At 46.5% G+C, this 17914-nt stretch overlaps 1 protein-coding gene across 4 annotated transcripts in view; it reads right to left on the reverse strand.

Moving 5' to 3' along the window:
* DIP2B (disco interacting protein 2 homolog B) overlaps positions 1 to 17914 on the reverse strand; it is a 252104-nt gene that overhangs the window by 233298 nt on the left and 892 nt on the right. The gene's annotated exons all lie outside the window — the stretch shown is intronic.

The raw sequence follows: 17914 nt of genomic DNA on the forward strand, positions 1-17914 counted from the left end.
CTTTTTCTATGAAAATGAAAGTTCCCCCAAGTCAGAGAGGAAGTTCAAACAAGTGAGAATGATTCCTTAAATGTCAGGTCAGTCTGCCTCATTCAGACTTAATTACTAAGCAGGAAACTACCAGAAGTTTCTACCTAACAGTCCTTACTGACTATTTAAAAAGGAGATGCAGTGACCACACTGACCAGAACCATCTGCAGCTGACTAGAGTTAAAACCCACTCTCTGGGAGCCAGGAGATGGCTCACATGATCGAGCGTATGACCATGCAGGGCGGCCCTACCTGGAAGCACCGGGCAAAGGAGAAACCTCAAGAGCTGTGGATCAGGACTATGGTGCCTCTTCTCTCTGTGTGTCCCTCTCTAATTACTCACTACCTGGAAAGTTGCAAAAAGAAAACCCATTCTGAATAGCTTGGGACAAAACTCAAGGTCCTTAAAAGAGTGGTCTGGGCACCGGGTGTTAGCACAGTGGGTTAAGTACACATGGCATGAAGCAAAAGGACTGGCGTGAGGATCCCAGTTCAAGCCCTGGCTCCCCACCTGCGGGGATTGGGGGGGTTGAAGGGTGGTGTCACTTCTTAAGTGGTGAAGCAGGTCTGCAGGTGTCTATCTTTCTCTCCCCCTCTCTGTCTTCCCCTCCTCTCTTGACTTCTCTGTTCTATCCAACAACAACAGCAGAAACAACAAGAGCAACAAAAATGGGGAAAATGGCCTCCAGGTGGTCCAGGCAGTGGTGCTGCCGGTTAAGCACACGTGTTACGTGTTACCATGTGCAAGGATCCCAGTTCAAGCCCTGGGTCCCCACCTGCAAGGGGAGAAACTTCACAAGTGGCAAAGCAGCGTTGCAGGTGTTTCTCTCGCTCTCTATCTGCCCTCCTCTCAGCTTCTCTCTGTCCTGTCAAATTAAATACATACAAACACAAAAATAAAAATTTTTTAAAACTGAGCAGTGATCTGATGACAGTGAGTACAGGCATGGCATAGTGGTCATGCAAAACACTGTCGTGCCCGAAGCTATGAAGTCTCAGGTTCATGCCCCTACATCACCGTGCGCCAGAGCTGAGCAGTGTTCTCACTTAAATTTTTAAAAATTGTAGTCTGGTAGGTGGCGCAGTGGATAAAGCATTGGACTCTCAAGCATGAGGTCCTGAGTTCAATCCCTAGCAGCACATGTACCTGGTTATATATCTGGTTTTTTCTCTCATTCCTCCTATCTTTCTCATAAATAAATACATTCTTTTAAAAAAACTTCTAAAAATATTAAAAATTTCAGGTGTCAGACTTTCTTTTTTCCTCTTTTTTTTGTTTTTTGTTTAGAGGCAGACAGACAGACTCCACAGCCACAGCTTCTTCCTTCAGTGTGGGGGGGCTGGGCCTGAACCTGGGCCACACACCTCAAGCAGGACACTACCCAAATGAGCTACTTTCCTGCCCCGCTTTCTTTATACTGCTCATCTCTGGCTTATGGGAGTGCTGAGGACTGAACCTGGGACATGGGATTCTCGGGCATGACAGCCTTTCTGAGTGACCGCTATGCTAGTGCTGAGACATTGGATCCTCGGGCGTGACAGCCTTTCTGAGTGGCCGCTATGCCAGTGCTGAGACATTGGATCCTCGGGCGTGACAGCCTTTCTGAGTGGCCGCTATGCCAGTGCTGAGACATTGGATCCTTGGGCGTGACAGCCTTTCTGAGTGGCCGCTATGCCAGTGCTGAGACATTGGATCCTCGGGCGTGACAGCCTTTCTGAGTGGCCGCTATGAAAGTGCTGAATTTTCAAGGGCCCCAAATTCAATCCTTGGCATGTGCCAGACTGATGCTTTGGTTCCCTCTCCTCTTCTCTCTCATTAGCAAATAAATCTTTTGGGGGTTGTATTTATATGGGAAACTGCGGAATGTTACACATATACAAACTATTGTATTTACTGTTGAATGTAAAACAATTCCTCACTAAAAAAATTTTTTTAGCATTCTAGAAGACAGAAAAAAAACTGTAACATAGTCTTTTCTGGGAATATCTGAGTTTGTAGAGCAAAGGAAAGATTTAGAGCATGATTCAGTCCGTAAAAAGCAAATATTTCGGGAGTCGGGAGGTGGCGCAGTGGGTTAAGCGCACGTGGCGCAAAGCGCAAGGACCGGCGTGCTCCCCACCTGCAGGGGAGTCGCTTCATGGGCGGTGAAGCAAGTCTGCAGGTGTCTATCTTTCTCTCCCCTCTCTCTCTGTCTTCCCCTCCTCTCTCCATTTCTCTCTGTCCTATCCAACAACAAAGCAACGTCAACAATGGCAATAATAACCGCAACGAGGCTGCAACAACTAGGGCAACAAAAAGGGGAAAAAATGGCCTCCAGGAGCGGTGGATTCATGGTGCAGGCACTGAGCCCAGCAATAACCCTGGAGGAAAAAAAAAAAAAAAAAAAAGCAAATATTTCTTTTAGTAATCTAAGAGTTGGAATAGAAAATTTTTTCATTGTGTTATCTCTTACTGGGGGTCAGATAATAAGATATGACTTAAAAAAAAAGTAAATAAATCTTTAAGAGAAAAAGTCTTTTAAGTTATCCCTAAAAGCAACAGTTTTTTGGAAACAGGTGTGAGAGCACTATTCATGAGAAAAGAAATGACTCCAAAAGAAGTCATTTAAAGTGCATGCCATGAACAGAAACATCTTACAGTCTTACAGTAAAACATGAGCTATCCTTAGGGGAGGGGACTCTGAGTCATTATGGGGTTGCAATTCTGTACCGATAGTCCAGACACTGAAGTCCAGGGCAAAGCAAGACCTTCCAAAGGTGCCGGCCCTGTGCCTTTCATTCACAGCTGTCCACACAGAGGCTGGTACCCATCCAAGTACTCCCCTCCTGGGTTTTCCCTTTCAACTCATCATTCACAAGTTGTTTTTCGTCACTGGGGCTTTTTGAGTCTGCATGATTCTACTCCTCCCAACAAGTTCTCCCCAGCCCCAGCAATAGCAGAGAGAGGTAAAGAGGCAACAGGGTAGAGAGACAGAGAGACAGAGAGGTGGAGAGAGCACAGCACCACTCCAGCATCTGTGAAGCTACCCTGTACCCCAGAGCTCCCATGTGGAGCCCAGGAGACTCGAGCCCAGGTCCTTGTGCATTCTTCTGGGTGAGCTACCTCCCATCCCCCCACCCAGCAACAAAGTTTTCTCCACCTGACCAAGGAGTCCAATCCCCACCCCCTTTATTTGATAAGACAGAGAAAAACTGAGAGGAGGGGAGATAAATAGGGAGAGAGACACCAGCAGACCTGTTTCACCACTCATAAAGCTTCTCTCCTGCTGGGGGATTGAACCCAGGTCCTCGCACAACCATGTGTGCCACTGCCCAGCCCTCTCCTCGCTCATTTTTATTTGCTTATTAACATGAGAAAATAAGAGAGATCAGAGCAGAAGCCAAGAGAGGGTAAGAGAGACCACAGGACCGAAGCGTCCTTCAACGCAGTGGGGTCCGGGCTGGAACCTGCGTGGAACACACGGCGGGCAGAGCAGCGCACTACCCAAGTGTGCTATCCTGCCGGTCGCTAAATGGCTCTTGCCCAATGCTCTTCCCCAAAGCCATTTACTGAACGCTGCAGTAACTGGCAGGTCATGTGCAATAACGGGGCGGACTCCAGTCAGTGTGCAGGCGCTTCCTGCTAGCTCTGCTCACTCCCCGTTGTGAGCACAGCACCTACTCACCCTCCCCAGTCAGGCAGGGTGTACAAAGTGTGAAGGTACAGGGCCTATTAAATAATAAGCTCGGTAATTGATAGCTACTTATACCGAGATCTTAACTTCTCAAGAGAGTTTAGGAAAGGCTGGTTTCTTACAGGAAATTGAGTAGAACAGAAGTTAACCAGGCAGAAAAAGGGGAAGGCATGCCAGAGCGGGCATTTCTCAGTACAAGGCCTGGAAGGAAAAAGCGCAGAAAAGACACAGTGCGCGCGGAGCTGGGCACGGCGTTCAGCGTGACTGGGGAGCAGAGAACAGATGTGGGGGAGCAAGGGAGACACTGAAAGGCAGGCCTTGGGAAGCAAGATGGCTGAGCTTTCTCCTGCGGGGATAACCAACGAGAAAAGATTAAACTGGAAGAAGGAAAGAATGTGATTTGTGGGGGGCCAAATGGTGGTACAGCGGGTTAAGCCCACATAGTAATGAAGAGCAAAGACTGGCGTAAGGCTCCTGGTTCAAGCCCCCAGCTTCCTACCTGCAGGTGTCTGTCTTTCTCTCTTTCAATCTCCCCTCTCTCAATTCCCCTCTGTCCTATCCAGTCAAATGGAAAAAGTGGCTGCCAGGGTCTCACACATACACATTATCATTGATCCCAGGTCAATTTTTTCCACTCACTTTCAAAAACATTTAATTTATCTATTTACTAAATAGAGACAGAAATCAAGGAGGGGAAAATAGAAAGGGAGAAAGAGACCCCTGCAGCCCTGCTTCACCACTACAGGTAAAGCTTCCCTCCTACAGGTGGAGACTGGGGCCTGAACCTGGTTCCCTGCGCACTGTAACATGCACGTTACCACCCCAGCACTCATTCTTTGTTTCACACAGAGAAGCAGTCAAAGGAAAGACACCACAGCATGGGGTCACCATCCATGAAGCTTCCTTTAGTTCTGCCTATGATGTTCTCAGTTGGAATTGGAATGCTATGACTTACTGACTGTAAACAAAAGGAAGACTCTGCCATGCAGGTACTTAGCATACGGCTGACATCATCAGCATACGACACATGTATAGCACAGAACATAAACTCTGGCGCAAAGCGCAAGGCCGGCAGGAGGATCCGGGTCGAGCCTCCAGCTCCCCACCTGCAGGGGGGTCACTTCACAGGCGGTGAAGCAGGTCTATAGGTATCTTTCTATTTTTCTCTCCTCCTCTCTCTCTTCCCCTCATCTCTCCAATTCTCTCCGTCCTATCCAACAACAATGATGTCAGTAACAATGATAATAACCACAACGATAAAACATGGGAAATAGCCTCCAGAAGCAGTGGATTCGTGGTGCAGGCACCGAGCCCCAGCAATAACTTGGAGGAAAAAAAAAAAAGAACATAAACTCGTAAAGAATTGTGGGAACTAAAAGTCATGTAAGAGTCTGACAGAAATTCAGCCCTTTCCCCCCTCTGGTTTTTTGCTCCTGCTGCTGCTGTTTCTCCCAGGACCTGCGCATCGTGAAGCTGAACGCGGGCGAATGAAACTCACACAGCCCAAGTCACAAGGCTGGCCAGTCTCTGCCTCTTTGCTTATTCTACTACTGAAGTTTTTAAGTATATAATAAATATGCCACATATATAAACCCCTCACGAAAAAGAGCTTTATGTTGCTGTTGGTTTTCATTTCTACGGTAGTTCTCATGTGGTGTCAAGGCCTGAACCGAGGACTTCATTCATACATTCTACCTGGTAAGCTCCCTCCTGGTCCTTAAATAAAGCAAGTCCTTTTGCAGATGCCATTGAACTCTCAAGTATGAGTTCCTGGGTTTGATCCCTAGCACTGCTTGTGCCAGAGTGCTGCTCTGGTTCTCTCTAAGTAAACACAAGATAAATCCCTTTTGAAAAATGAGCATTTCACCACAGTACAGAGAAGGGTGAACTGGAGAGAAGGAACTGTAAGTGGGCAGAGTGACACAGAAGTTAAAGCTCTGGGCTTAAGAGAGCACAAGTTCGATCCCAGCATTGCATGTGCCAGAGGGCCGCTCTGGTTCTCTCCCTCCTCCACCCTCACTAACTAAATAAATACATCTTAGAAGAAAGCAGGGGGTGCGGGGAGTAGGTGGTGGCGCACCTAGTGAAGCGCACACACTACATACAGTGCACAAGGACCCGGTTCAAGCCCCCGGTCCCCCCCTCAGGGGGAAAAGTTTCACACATGGTAAAGCAGGGCTGCAGGTGTCTCTCTGTCTCTCTCCCTATCTTCCACCACACTCTTAATTTCTCTGTCTCTATCCAGTAATCAAGCAATAAATAAATAAAAATAAAATTAAGAAAACAGAAGCAGGTTGGTATCCATTCTCCAAGTTTGAAGTATGCTGTTGGAATAGTCTTAGTAAATGGCTCAAACTATGTGGATAGAGCAGAGGAAACAGAATCAACAGGGTTTTGTGGTGCATTACAGTCAATGGTGTGACCTTAAGCTTTTGACCTGGATAAGTGGATATTCCGGAAGTATGAAAATATCTGTGATACCAGTGGGAGGAGGCTGAAATAAGAAAGACAGTTGTGAACTTAAGTGACAGTTGTGTGTGTGTGTGTGGGGGGGGTGTCGTCAACAGGACATCTGGAGCTGAGTCAAGTCAGAGCTACAGAAAGACAGAAGAGTGACCTCCTGGCTGATGGAGGAGGCCCAGGGCATGTCTGAGACTGCTGGCAGGGGCATGTAAGATGAGGATAATGACGGATACCAAGAACACCCACAGGAGGAGGAGAGAGGAGAGAAGCCCAAGAAAAGTCCGTAAGCGGGAAGTCAGAGGGGCAAGGCAGTCGCTTGGCTGGCAGTGCACACACACTGCTACGCAGGGTGACTTGGCTTCCACCCCTGGTCCCCACCATGCCAGGCCAAGTTCCACAAGCAGTGGAGTGTGCTGCAGGTGCCTCTCTTCCTACACATCTCTCTGTCTCACCCTCTAGCAAAAGGAAAAAGAAAAAAGAGAAGAGAAGGAGTCCCCAGAGTGGTGGGACGACGCCGTGGAAGCTGAGGAAAGAGGTAACGACCCCCATTCTCCAGTGCTGCAGAGAAAGGCGCCGTGTCAGGTGAGTACTCTTCAGTATCAGGTGAGTACTCTTCAGTGTCAGGTGAGTACTCTTCAGTATCAGGTGAGTACTCTTCAGTACACAGTCAGAAGCCATAGAAGCCTTCGGGGCTGTTTGAGAGACCTGATGAGACAGAGTTCAGGGGCTAAGAAGTAAGCAAGTGTGAGACAAGACGGAAGGGAGATTCCAACTCCTAGCAACTACTGTAGGGAGAGAAGTGAGCACACAAAACGAAACTGTCTTTTATCTTTGTAAGAAGAGAACCTCAGCATATTTATAGGCTGAAGGGAAAGAGCCAAGTCACCAAGTGTTATATGAGAGGCAGGAGATGAGACACAGACTCATGAATGACTATGAATGAACAGATCCATCAATGAAGTCAGACCTCAAGATGCTGGGGGGAGGTCCCTGGGGGAGGAGGGCAGAGGAAGAGACTGAAGGAATAAAAGGGGCAGGAGACAAGAAAAGGATGAATGAGGAAAAGGATGAAAAGTGGGAATCATTAAAGATAAGTTTGTGAGTGGTGAGGAGGGAAGCTGAGGGAGTCTGACTTTCCTTATAAGCTGGTAAAAATGAAAAATGAAGGGGGTCGGACAATAGCACGGCGGGTTAAGCACACATGGCATGAAGCGCAAGGATCAGCGTAAGGATCCTGCTTCAAGCCCCCGGCTCCCCACCTGCAGGGGGAGTCGCTTCACAAGCGGTGAAGCAGGTCTGCAGGTGTCTGTCTTTCTCTCCTCCCAACTGCCTTCCCCTCCTCTCTCCATTTCTCTCTGTCCTATCCAGCAACAAAGACATGAATGACCACAACAATGTTAAACAGCAAGGGCAACAAAAGAGAAAAAAAGTAGCCTCCAGGAGCAGTGGATTCCTGGTGCAGGTACAGAGCCCCAGCAATAACCCTGAATCGAACACATTATAATGCACAAGTGCCAGGGCTCAAGGCTTGGGACCCCACCTGCAGGGAGAAAAGCTTCACGTACAGTGAAGCCACGGTGCACGTGTGTGTTTTCCTCTCTCAATTTATTTTACTATCAAAAAAAAAAGTTTTTAATTCTGGAAAAAGATCTTCAGAGTTGGACTGGCGATATGCTCAATGGGCAGCGCACTGCTTTGCCCCAGGTTCAAATCTAGCACCCACCACACTGGAGGAAGCTTCAATGATGTACTCTCTCTCTCTCTCTCTCTCCCTACCACTGTTTCTTAAATGTATCATTTAATGTTATATAAAAAAAGTCTGAGTTGCCTAGGCAGGGCCAAACCAAATGATTTCACGGGCTCTATGTTCAGCCTGTGGATGGAATGTTCCCCATCCCTGATCTAGAAAATGGGTGAGGGACAGAAAGGGAGAGAGAAAGAGAAAAAGAATGGTCCAGGAGGTGGTGCAGTGGATAAAGCACTGGATTCTCAAGAATGAGACCTGAGTTTGATCCCCAGCAGGACATGTACCACAGTGATGCCTGGTTCTCGTCCTCTCGCTCTCTCCCCCTCTCCTCCTAGTCCTCTCATTAATAAATACAATACTTTTTAAAATATTAAAAAGGTGGGAGTCGGGCGTAGCGCAGCAGGTTAAGCACAAGTGGCGCAAAGCACAATGACCAGTATAAGGATCCCGGTTCGAGCCCCCGGCTCCCCACCTGCAGGGAAGCCACTTCACAGGTGGTGAAGCAGGTCTGCAGGTGTCTGTCTTTCTCTCCCCCTCTGTCTTCCTCTCCTCTCTCCATTTCTCTCTGTTCTATCCAACGACAACATCAGTAACTACAACAACAATAAACAAGGGCAACAAAAGAGAAAATAAATAAATATAAAATTTAAAAAATTTAAAAACCCTGATGGCGATAAAATAAATAACAGTCATTATAATTGGGTGTCTTTGTTGATCTCACAGCAGCCTATGACACGGTCTGGCACCGTGGTCTCCTGGTCAAGATCTCAAGATGCCTGCCTCCATGGGTGGCCAACACTATATCGTTTCTTCTCCAAAACAGAAGATTCCGGGTGCCTCTGGGTGACAAGTCTAGCAGATGGAGACCTGTCTCAAGTGGCCTCCCCCAGGGCTCTGTTCTGGCTCCAACGCTATTTAATATTTACATCAATGACCTCCCAGAAACTTCTTCAAGGAAGTTCATCTACGCCGATGACATCTGCTGTGCAACTCAGGCATCCAAGTTCGACATCCTCGAGGAAACACTCACGAAAGACATGTCTCTGATATCTGATTACTGTAAAAAATGGCGACTAATCCCTAGCACTGCAAAAACGGTATCATCTGTTTTCCATCTACACCATGCCTCGGCCTCGCGTGAGCTTAATGTGCAGCTTGGCGGTACGAGAATCCGACATGAAGCCCAGCCAGTCTATCTTTGCGTTACTCTCGATCGCACTCTGTCATTTCACGAACATCTCATAAGAACTGCAGCAAAGGCGGGCGCGAGGAATAACATCATTGCAAGACTGGCCAGCTCCTCATGGGGCGCGAGCGCTTCCACACTACAATCATCATCTCTGGCATTATGCTATTCCACTGCAGAATACTGTGCCCCAGTATGGTTCCGTAGCCCCCATGTCCACTTGGTCGATTCCAAATTATATTCCTCCATGAGAATCATTTCTGGAACCATCCATTCCACCCCGGTTCCATGGCTGCCAGTTCTTAGCAACATCGCCCCGCCAGATATTCGTCAGGATGCGGCATCATCAAGGTTCATTTCCCGCGTCTACGCTCGACCGGACCTGCCAATATACGCGGATATCTTCGCCCACCCTGTCCAACGCTTGATGTCTCGTCACCCAATCTGGTCCCCTACGCCTACACTGAACTTCTCTGTTCCAGTCTCTTAGAAAAAGAGTTGGCAGTCAGCTGATGTGAAGAACAAACACCTCATCACAGACCCCTGCAAGCGTCAACCCGGCTTTGACCTAGCACGTTATGATCGGGCCCTCCTCAATCGCTATTGAACAGGCCATGGCCGGTGCGCCGCTATGTTCCATCGCTGGGGAGCCAGAGACGACCCGAACTGCCCCTGCGGCTCCAGACAGACTATGACCCACATAGTCAACAACTGCCACCTCTCCAGATTCAAAGGAGGTCTCGAAACTTTACATCAGGCTCAACCTGACGCTGTTGACTGGCTACGGAAGAAGGGCAAACACTAGAAGAAGAAGAATTGGGACATGTACTAAGCTCTCACTATGTCACTCAGCTGTTCTCTTATTATTTCAATTTAGACCTCTTTCCAGATCTAAGGTTGCCATTTTTCTCCTAGTCTTTCTTTTATTCTTTTTTTTTTTTTCACTTTAGAATTGATGAAATATCAGCCAGTGAGACAGTTCAACTGACAGGGCACAAACTGCAAGCCTGAGGTTCCTGGTTCAATCCCCAGAGCTGCTCATGCCAGAGTGATGCTCTGGCTTTTCTCTCTCACTCTGCTTGTCTAGTGTGAAGCTCTCTGATTCATGGGAAGTTAATAAAGTAACTCTTTTGTAAATGAAAGCACTGGAGAAATGAAAATCATGGAGGCAAACTGTCCAAGGTCACAGAGCTAACAAGTGATAAAGCCAGAACTTGGACCCAGGCCCACCAGATGCCAAAGCCTGTGCTTCTCAAATGAGCAGTCACCCTGCCTAATACCAAAATCAAATCCTCAACACAGACACCTGATGTTTCAATTCCAGTGAGCACAAATGAACTGCACTCCCAGAACAATACAGAACAATAAAGAAATAGTTAGGGTTTCATTAAATAAGCTTGATATGAATGACCTCTCCTCTCCAGGAGCTTATACTTCCAAATAAAACAGAAAAGTAACTTAAATAATTAACAAATAGAGACAAAAAAAAAAAAAAAAGAAAGAAAGAAAGGATTGATTAGGGCTTGGGAGACTAAAGTCTGCAAAGACTTTCATGCCTGAGGCTCTGAGGTCCCAGGTTCAATCCCCAGCACCACCATAAACTAGAGCTGAGCAGTGCTTCGGTCTGTCTCTGTATGTGTCTCTCTCATTAAAATAAATATATAAAATATTATTTCAAAAACCTATGATATGGGGGAAACGATAAAAACTATAAATGTTACAATGTTTGCAGCCAGAGAGCTCCTAGAGATCAAGTTTAGGTTTACATTAAAAAGTGCTGCCTTGGGAGTCGGGCGGTAGCGCAGCGGGTTAAGTGTACATGGCGCCAAGCTCAAGGACCAGCATAGGATCCCAGTTCAAGCCACAGGCAGTGAAGCAGGTCTGCAGGTGTCTATCTTTCTCTCCCCCTCTGTCTTCTCCTCCTCTCTCCATTTCTCTCCATCCTATTAACGACGACGTCAATAACAACAACAATAAAAAAACAAGGGCAACAAAATGGGAAAAATAAATAAATTTCAAAAAAAAAAAAAAAAGTGCTGCCTTGGGGGCCAGGTGGTAGCGCAGCGGGTTAAATGCAAGTGGTGCAAAGCACAAAGACTGAAGCACCAACGTAAGGATCCTGGTTCGAGCCCAGGTTCCCCACATGATGGGGGGCGTCTCTTCACAAGTGGTGCAGCAGGTCTGCAGGTGTTTATCTCTCTCTGTCTTTCCTTCCTCTCCTGGTTTCTCTCTGTGCTATCCAACAACAGCAGCAAAGACAACAATAACAACAACAAGGGCAACAAAATGGAAAAATGGCCTCCAGGAGCAGTGGACTCATAGTGCAGGCACCGAGCCCCAGCCATAACCCTGGAGGCAAAAAGGAAAAAGAAAAGTGCTACCTGGGAGGTGGTGCAGTGGATAAAGCACTGGACTCTCAAACATGAGGTCCTGAGTTCAATCCTCAGCATCTCACGTACCAGAGTGGTGCACTGGTCCTCTTTCCCCCTCTCTCTACCTCTCAGATAAATAAATAAATAAATAAGTAAGTAAGTAAATCTCAAAAAAATAATAATAAATAAATAGATCTATCTTTGGGGGGAGAAATGGGACTAGAGAAAATAAAATTTTAATTTTTTAATTTTTTAAATTATCTTTGTTTATTGGATTGAGCAGCCAGAAATTGAGAGGGAAAAGGAGACAGAGAGGGAGAGAGACAGAGAGACACCTGGAGCCCTGCTTCCCCACTTGTAAAGCTTTCCCTCTGAGGGCAGGTACCGGGGGCTTGAGCCCAGGCCCTTGTGCATTATAACATGTGCACTCAACCAGATGCGCCACCACCCAACCCCAAGAAAAAAATTATTAAAAAAACAAACAAACAGTGAAGTGATCCAGGAGGTGGTGCAGTGAATAAAGCATAGGACTCCTGAGCATGAGGTCCTGAGTTCAATCCCCAGCAGCACATGTACCAGAGTGATGTCTGGTTCTTTCTCTCCTATCCCTCTCATTAATAAATTTTTTTTTTTTAAAAAAAAGGCGAACTCTTCGATAATTGTACAGGGAATAAAAGGGACTCAAGACTAAAAGAATATTCTTGAGTTAATGATGAGAAAAATCAAGGACCTCTATAGTAGTCTAATACAAATAAAGTGTGACTGCCTTTTTAAGCCAATCACTGAACTTTCAACCCTGAGGTCCTAACCCTTTCACAGGCCAGGGAAAAAAGTCTGGGTAAAGAAAGGAAGGTTAATGATTTACCAAATTCAAAACTCCGGCACAGCAGTCTGGGGAGCACGGGCCTACACACGGGGAGCCCTGGGTCTGATCCCACCACGTGTTCCAGAGTGGTGCTCTGGCCTCTATAGCCACAAAGTAAATGACTATTCTTAAAATCCGGCTTAGCACAAGTTGTGTTGTGCATGAGGTCCTGGGATTCATGCAGGCTTTGCATACAATGACAAAGCCCTGCTCTGGTGTCTCTCTCAAAAAGTAAAAACTTAAACTGAATTTTTTTAATGTTTTTATTATTTTTAGCAGTCAGGAAATCCAGCACCGGTAGAATGCTAGACTTGCATGAGTCAGGTCCCCAGTTCAATCCCCAGCACTGCATATGCCAGGGTGATGCTCTAATTCTCTAATTAGTTAATAGGGATAGGGAGGTGATATAGTGATTATGCAAAAAGACTTCCACGCTTGAGGCTCCACGGTCCCAGGTTCAATCCCCAGCACCACCATAAGCCAGAGCTGAGCAGGTTCTGATAAAAGTAATCATGACTATTAACCTTTTAAACAAGATTTTAATTCCAGCTCGGTGCTAGGCAGCAGACAAGGAGAACACTTCAAAATCCATACTAGGACCAGAATGCCCAAGCAAGCACTGTCCTCTGCAGCCAGGTGGATCATTCTGGAAATGAGTCTGCCTGTCACAGCTCCTGTGCCACTGCCCTCCACACCGCTGTGGAGTCCTTCTCGCTTTTCCAGAGTCATAACTGGAGTCAGTCAGTTTGCAGACACGCAGTAACTTTTTTAGTCACGACCTGTTTGGGCTCTAAAACAACATCAGCCCGCTTTCCTCTACCTTTACTCTGGAGCAACCTATGAAACTCCACCCTCAGAGAGTGACAATTTCTCAGCAGGAGGATTTTCAGAGGACTGTGCCATGGGTTCTGACACGTTTCCCAAAGATGAGTTCCAGTATACCCCACAAGGAGTTCGCAGGCGGGGCCAGGGGTAGCGTCACCCTGCTAGAACAGACAGGTTACCATGTGCAAGGACCTGGATTCGAGTGCCCAGCCCTCACCTGCAAGGTGGAAGCAGTGCTGCAGGTGTTTCTTTCTCCCTCTCAATTTCTCTTTTTTCTTTTTCTTTTACTAGAGCACTGCTCAGCTCTGGCGTATGGTAGTGCGGAAGACAGAACCTGGGACTTTGGAGCCTCAGGCATGAGAGTCTCTTTGTATAACCATTATGCTGTCTACCCATGCCCCCTCTCAATTTCTCTGTCCCCATCAAATAAATAAGTATTAAAAAAGAAAAGAGAGGGTGGAGGGTAGATAGCATAATGGTTATGCAAACAGACTCTCATGCCTGAGGCTCCAAAGTCCCAGGTTCAATCCCTCACACCACCATAAGCCAGAGCTAAGCAGTGCTCTGGTTAAAAAAAAATAACAGGGAGTCGGGCGGTAGTGCAGCGCGTTAAGCGCACGTGGCGCAAAGCGCGAGGACCAGCGTAAGGATCCCGGTTCAGCCCCCAGCTCCCCACCTGCAGGGGAGTCGCTTCTCAGGTGGTGAAGCAGGTCTGCAGGTGTCTGTCTTTCTCTCCCCCTCTCTGTCTCCCCTCCTCTCTCCATTTCTCTCTGTCCTATCCAACGACTGCGACAGCAACAACAACAACAACAGAAAACAACAAGGGCAACAAAAGGGGAAAAAATGGCCTCCAGGAGCAGTGGATTCATGGTGCAGGCACCGAGCCCCGGCAATAACCCTGGAGGCAAAATAATAATGATAATGATGATAATAATAATAATAATAAAGAAGAAAAGGTAAAGCTCATGAATCCATGATGGTGTAGGGGAAGGTGGCCCACTTCTCACTGTAGGGGACTACAGGTGGGATTTACCAGTTTCTGTGTCTGCATCCCCTCTGCCTACTTCTTTGAAATGCGACCTCTACTCAGCATCTACTCCCTTTCCCGTCACCTCCTCCAGAGGACTGGCTTCAACTCCTAGCAGGGAGTTAGTTCTCTCACCCCACCACTTTCAAGACTGCAGCTGAAGCACCTCCCATATGTGTGAGGAAATAGAACTGGAGGATGTTTTGTTGATTTTGCATCTAGAGAAGTGTTCAAACAAGAAAAGGGAGGATCCCTTCAAGTCAGAGTCATTTTACCTTCAGAACCTTTTCACTTGTGTCTCTGGGTTGTTCTCAGACACTGGTAGACTTGAGTTCCTCCCTGACACAGGACGGGGCTTACATTCTTGTTTTCCTCACACTGAGCCTGCGCTGCATAAGTTAACCTACAGTTCTCTCTCCTGGAGGGCAGTGCAACCTTGTACGCACAGCATTCTGCTGCTTCTTCACAACAACAAAACCAACGGCTTCCTCTTTTCTTAGAAGGCTGCCTCTGTAGGGAATTTTTAACAGGGTCTCTTGCATGGCTTTGTTGGTATTTTTAAATAATTTCCCACTGGACTCCTTAACACTAACTCCTTAAATACTAACACAGGACCCTGCTCACTTCGGCATCCACTGCACACTGCAGACACAATAAACTTTTGCTGGGTCAAACACATGCGGGATAGGTTTGAAAGAAATCTCGGGAAGAGAAAACGGGTGGCCTATGTAGGACTGAAGTGCCCAACTGTTTTGTAACATTTTCCAGGAGTAAAAGTTAAGAGTTAATAGCTTGTGCAAGAGCAGTAACGATATTTAAATCATTCTGTGGTAACTGATGCCGTAATTACATGGCAGCTTGAGATAATGGCACTTATTAGATAAGAAAATTCAAACAAAATGCTTAACTATTTCTAAATTTTCCATTGTGTTAAAAAAGAAAAAAAAGAGGGAGGTGGTTTGAATACTTAATCTACCAACTCACAAAGTTGTGGTAAATCTCAACGGACAGAGATAGCCTGCAAGAAAATCACTACGAAATGTGACGTGCGAGCAGATTTAAACAAGTCCTGCTGTGGCCGGGTGGTGGCGCACCTGGTTGAGCACATGTTACAGTGCACAAGGATCCAGGTTCGAGCCCCTGGTCCCCATCTGCAGGAGGAAAGCTTTGCAAGTGGTGAAGCAGTGTTGCAGGTGTCCCTGTCTCTCTCCCTCTCTCCCACTCCCTTCCCTCTCAGTTCTGGCTGTCTAACCAATAAATATATAAAGAAAAAAAAAAAAAGAAACAAGTCCTGCTCCTCACCTCGGTCCTTCTATGTGCAGACATCTGACTCACAGAGAGACTGTTTACGAGACACAATAGATGAATAACAGTACAGGCGGCTCTTGGAAAAAAGTTGATCCAAGACTACTTGCAGAAGCCTCTTTCCTATTCAGTGTACAGAAAAGCCCATGATTACGTGTTGGTTTGATTTCAATTTCTGGACTAATCTGAGACGTTCTTTTTGGTGCAGAAGCAGGCAGCTCTCACCCCCGAGTCCAGGACCCACTGGAGCACCAGCCGCAGTGGGGCTCTGCGGCAAGCACCCGGAGGAGGCACAGACCTGCCTGTCTCAGCACTGAGGGGCTGCAGCTGAGAATACACGCAAGTACAAAGGACAGATTTTAAAGGCATACAGATCAGACCTCCACTGTAACTAGGACAGATTGCCACTACAACCTCCTTCTTGCCGAAACTTTTCCCCTCCGAAATAAAGGCACTTCTGCGGGAGCAGTTAACTGCAGAGAAAATGAAACACAACAAACAAAAAGAGCTTCATTCAAAAGATGTTGTTTGGGGGGTGGCAGTATAGCTTACTTGGCTGGCAACATAGGTTCAAAAGCCCGGCCTCCATGACACTGAAGGAAGCTTTACTGTTCTGGTGTCCACTCTCCCTCTGTCTCTGTCTGCTCACCTGAAAAAGTTGGCCTGGAGTGGTAAAACCCCAGTGACGACAGCAACAACAGACCGAAATAGGCACCAGACATCACAAATAACAATGAGCTATGGATGTAGAGGGCTTGATTGTTTAAACTTCACTTGAATTCCTAAAAATGCCTACCTACATCCACCATCCTGTGGACAAAGACAGACGGCCAAGCTGCTGACAGACACTGCAGGCCCAAGATTTTTTTTCAACTGTATTTCCTTTTTTTTTTTTTTTGTCACTCATTGCTAAAAGAAATAATCCAACACAAATATATAAGAAACCCACTCAAAGTAAGTCTTAATGTCAACCAAAACAATCTGGCACTGGAGTGCAAACCCTGCAGTTGTCCTGAAAATGTTTAAGCTTTGGTATCCAGTTTGTATGAGCTTCACACCTTTCTGAAGGAGAGAAAGGTGAGCTAATCAGTGTGAATCCTAGAAATAGTTCCTGGGAATCATCTCTAGAAACACCCGCAGAAGTAAACAATAATCAGCTGGAAAGAGATATACCCAGAATAAGGAGCTTCCAGGATTTCCCTCTCCATGTAGAAGCAATCAACTCCTATCTTGCTCTGATGCAAACATCTATGCAAACCCTCTCTCAGGCTACTCAAAGCCAGCTCATTTGTTACTGTTAAAGTGACTATTTTAAAAATCAGGTTTGAAAGAAAGTCACCGTGAATTTAATGACAACAATCAAGTCTAGGAGAAGAATGAGGTATCTGGAAAGGCAAGAATCTGTTCATGCTGTAAACATTCCACACAAACAAATTTACCCATTGAGGATTCTGCCAACTGACCAAAGAATAACTTCCCAACTGATTAACTGAAAAGTAATATGTTGGTAATTGAAGTGTATGTGAAAACAACACCTCTCTATACATAGAGAAAACCTAACAGGATTATTAAAATAATTATTTCTTTCCATGCCCAATCGGATTTAAAAACTCACATCTACTTCTAGTTTGTTTTTTTTTCCCCACTGTTCAGGGACTGAGGGGCTAAGATAATGCCTCTAGAGTAAACAAAAAGTCAAATCTCCTGGGATTTTATCATATTCTCCTCCCATCAACACTTGAAAAATGCTTAAAGGGTCTCTGGCAAGAAGCTCAGCAGGAATATGCAACTCAGAGACCACCACAACACTGACATCAAGCTTGGAGAAAATGCTGCTTTTGTCTGAGATAAAAACAGGAACTTTCTGGAGAACTGATCACAACTGCACAGAAGGCTGATCACATGCCCACAGCAGAGCAACGCTGCTTCTCTCATTGTTGTCGTCCAGTGGACTCCTCTAGTCATAATGACTTGATCTCATCGCTTTTTCTTTTTTAAATTCTTAAAATCAAACCAAATCTTGGAGCAGTCCAATATCAAAAGGAAAGAAGGTGCAGCTCAGGTCTTAAGATGTAAGCGGCGGCCACCTTTTCCTTCCCTCTTCAAAGCCTCCCAAAGGTGATCAGATGGCGGAAAAATTCAGCCCGAGTACAGCGCGTGTTGTGTGTGTGTGTGTGTGTGTGTGTGTGTGTGTGTGTGTGTGTGTGTGTGTGTGTGTGTAGGGGGTTATGACAAAGGCCCAAAAGCAACACCGTGTGCATGTCTCCGGGTTAAAGCCACTGCCTCGTCTCCCTAGGCCCCTCGAGGGCCCACCCAGCTCCGACCTCACTCCTGTCACTGGGGAGGCACCTTGCATTGTTACAGAGGGAGAAAAGAAGAAACGCAGCGGGATCGCCCAGTGTCTCTTTCTCTGAAAGGTG

Source organism: Erinaceus europaeus, chromosome 7 (assembly GCF_950295315.1).
Source record: "Erinaceus europaeus chromosome 7, mEriEur2.1, whole genome shotgun sequence".
Classification (NCBI taxonomy): domain Eukaryota; kingdom Metazoa; phylum Chordata; class Mammalia; order Eulipotyphla; family Erinaceidae; genus Erinaceus; species Erinaceus europaeus.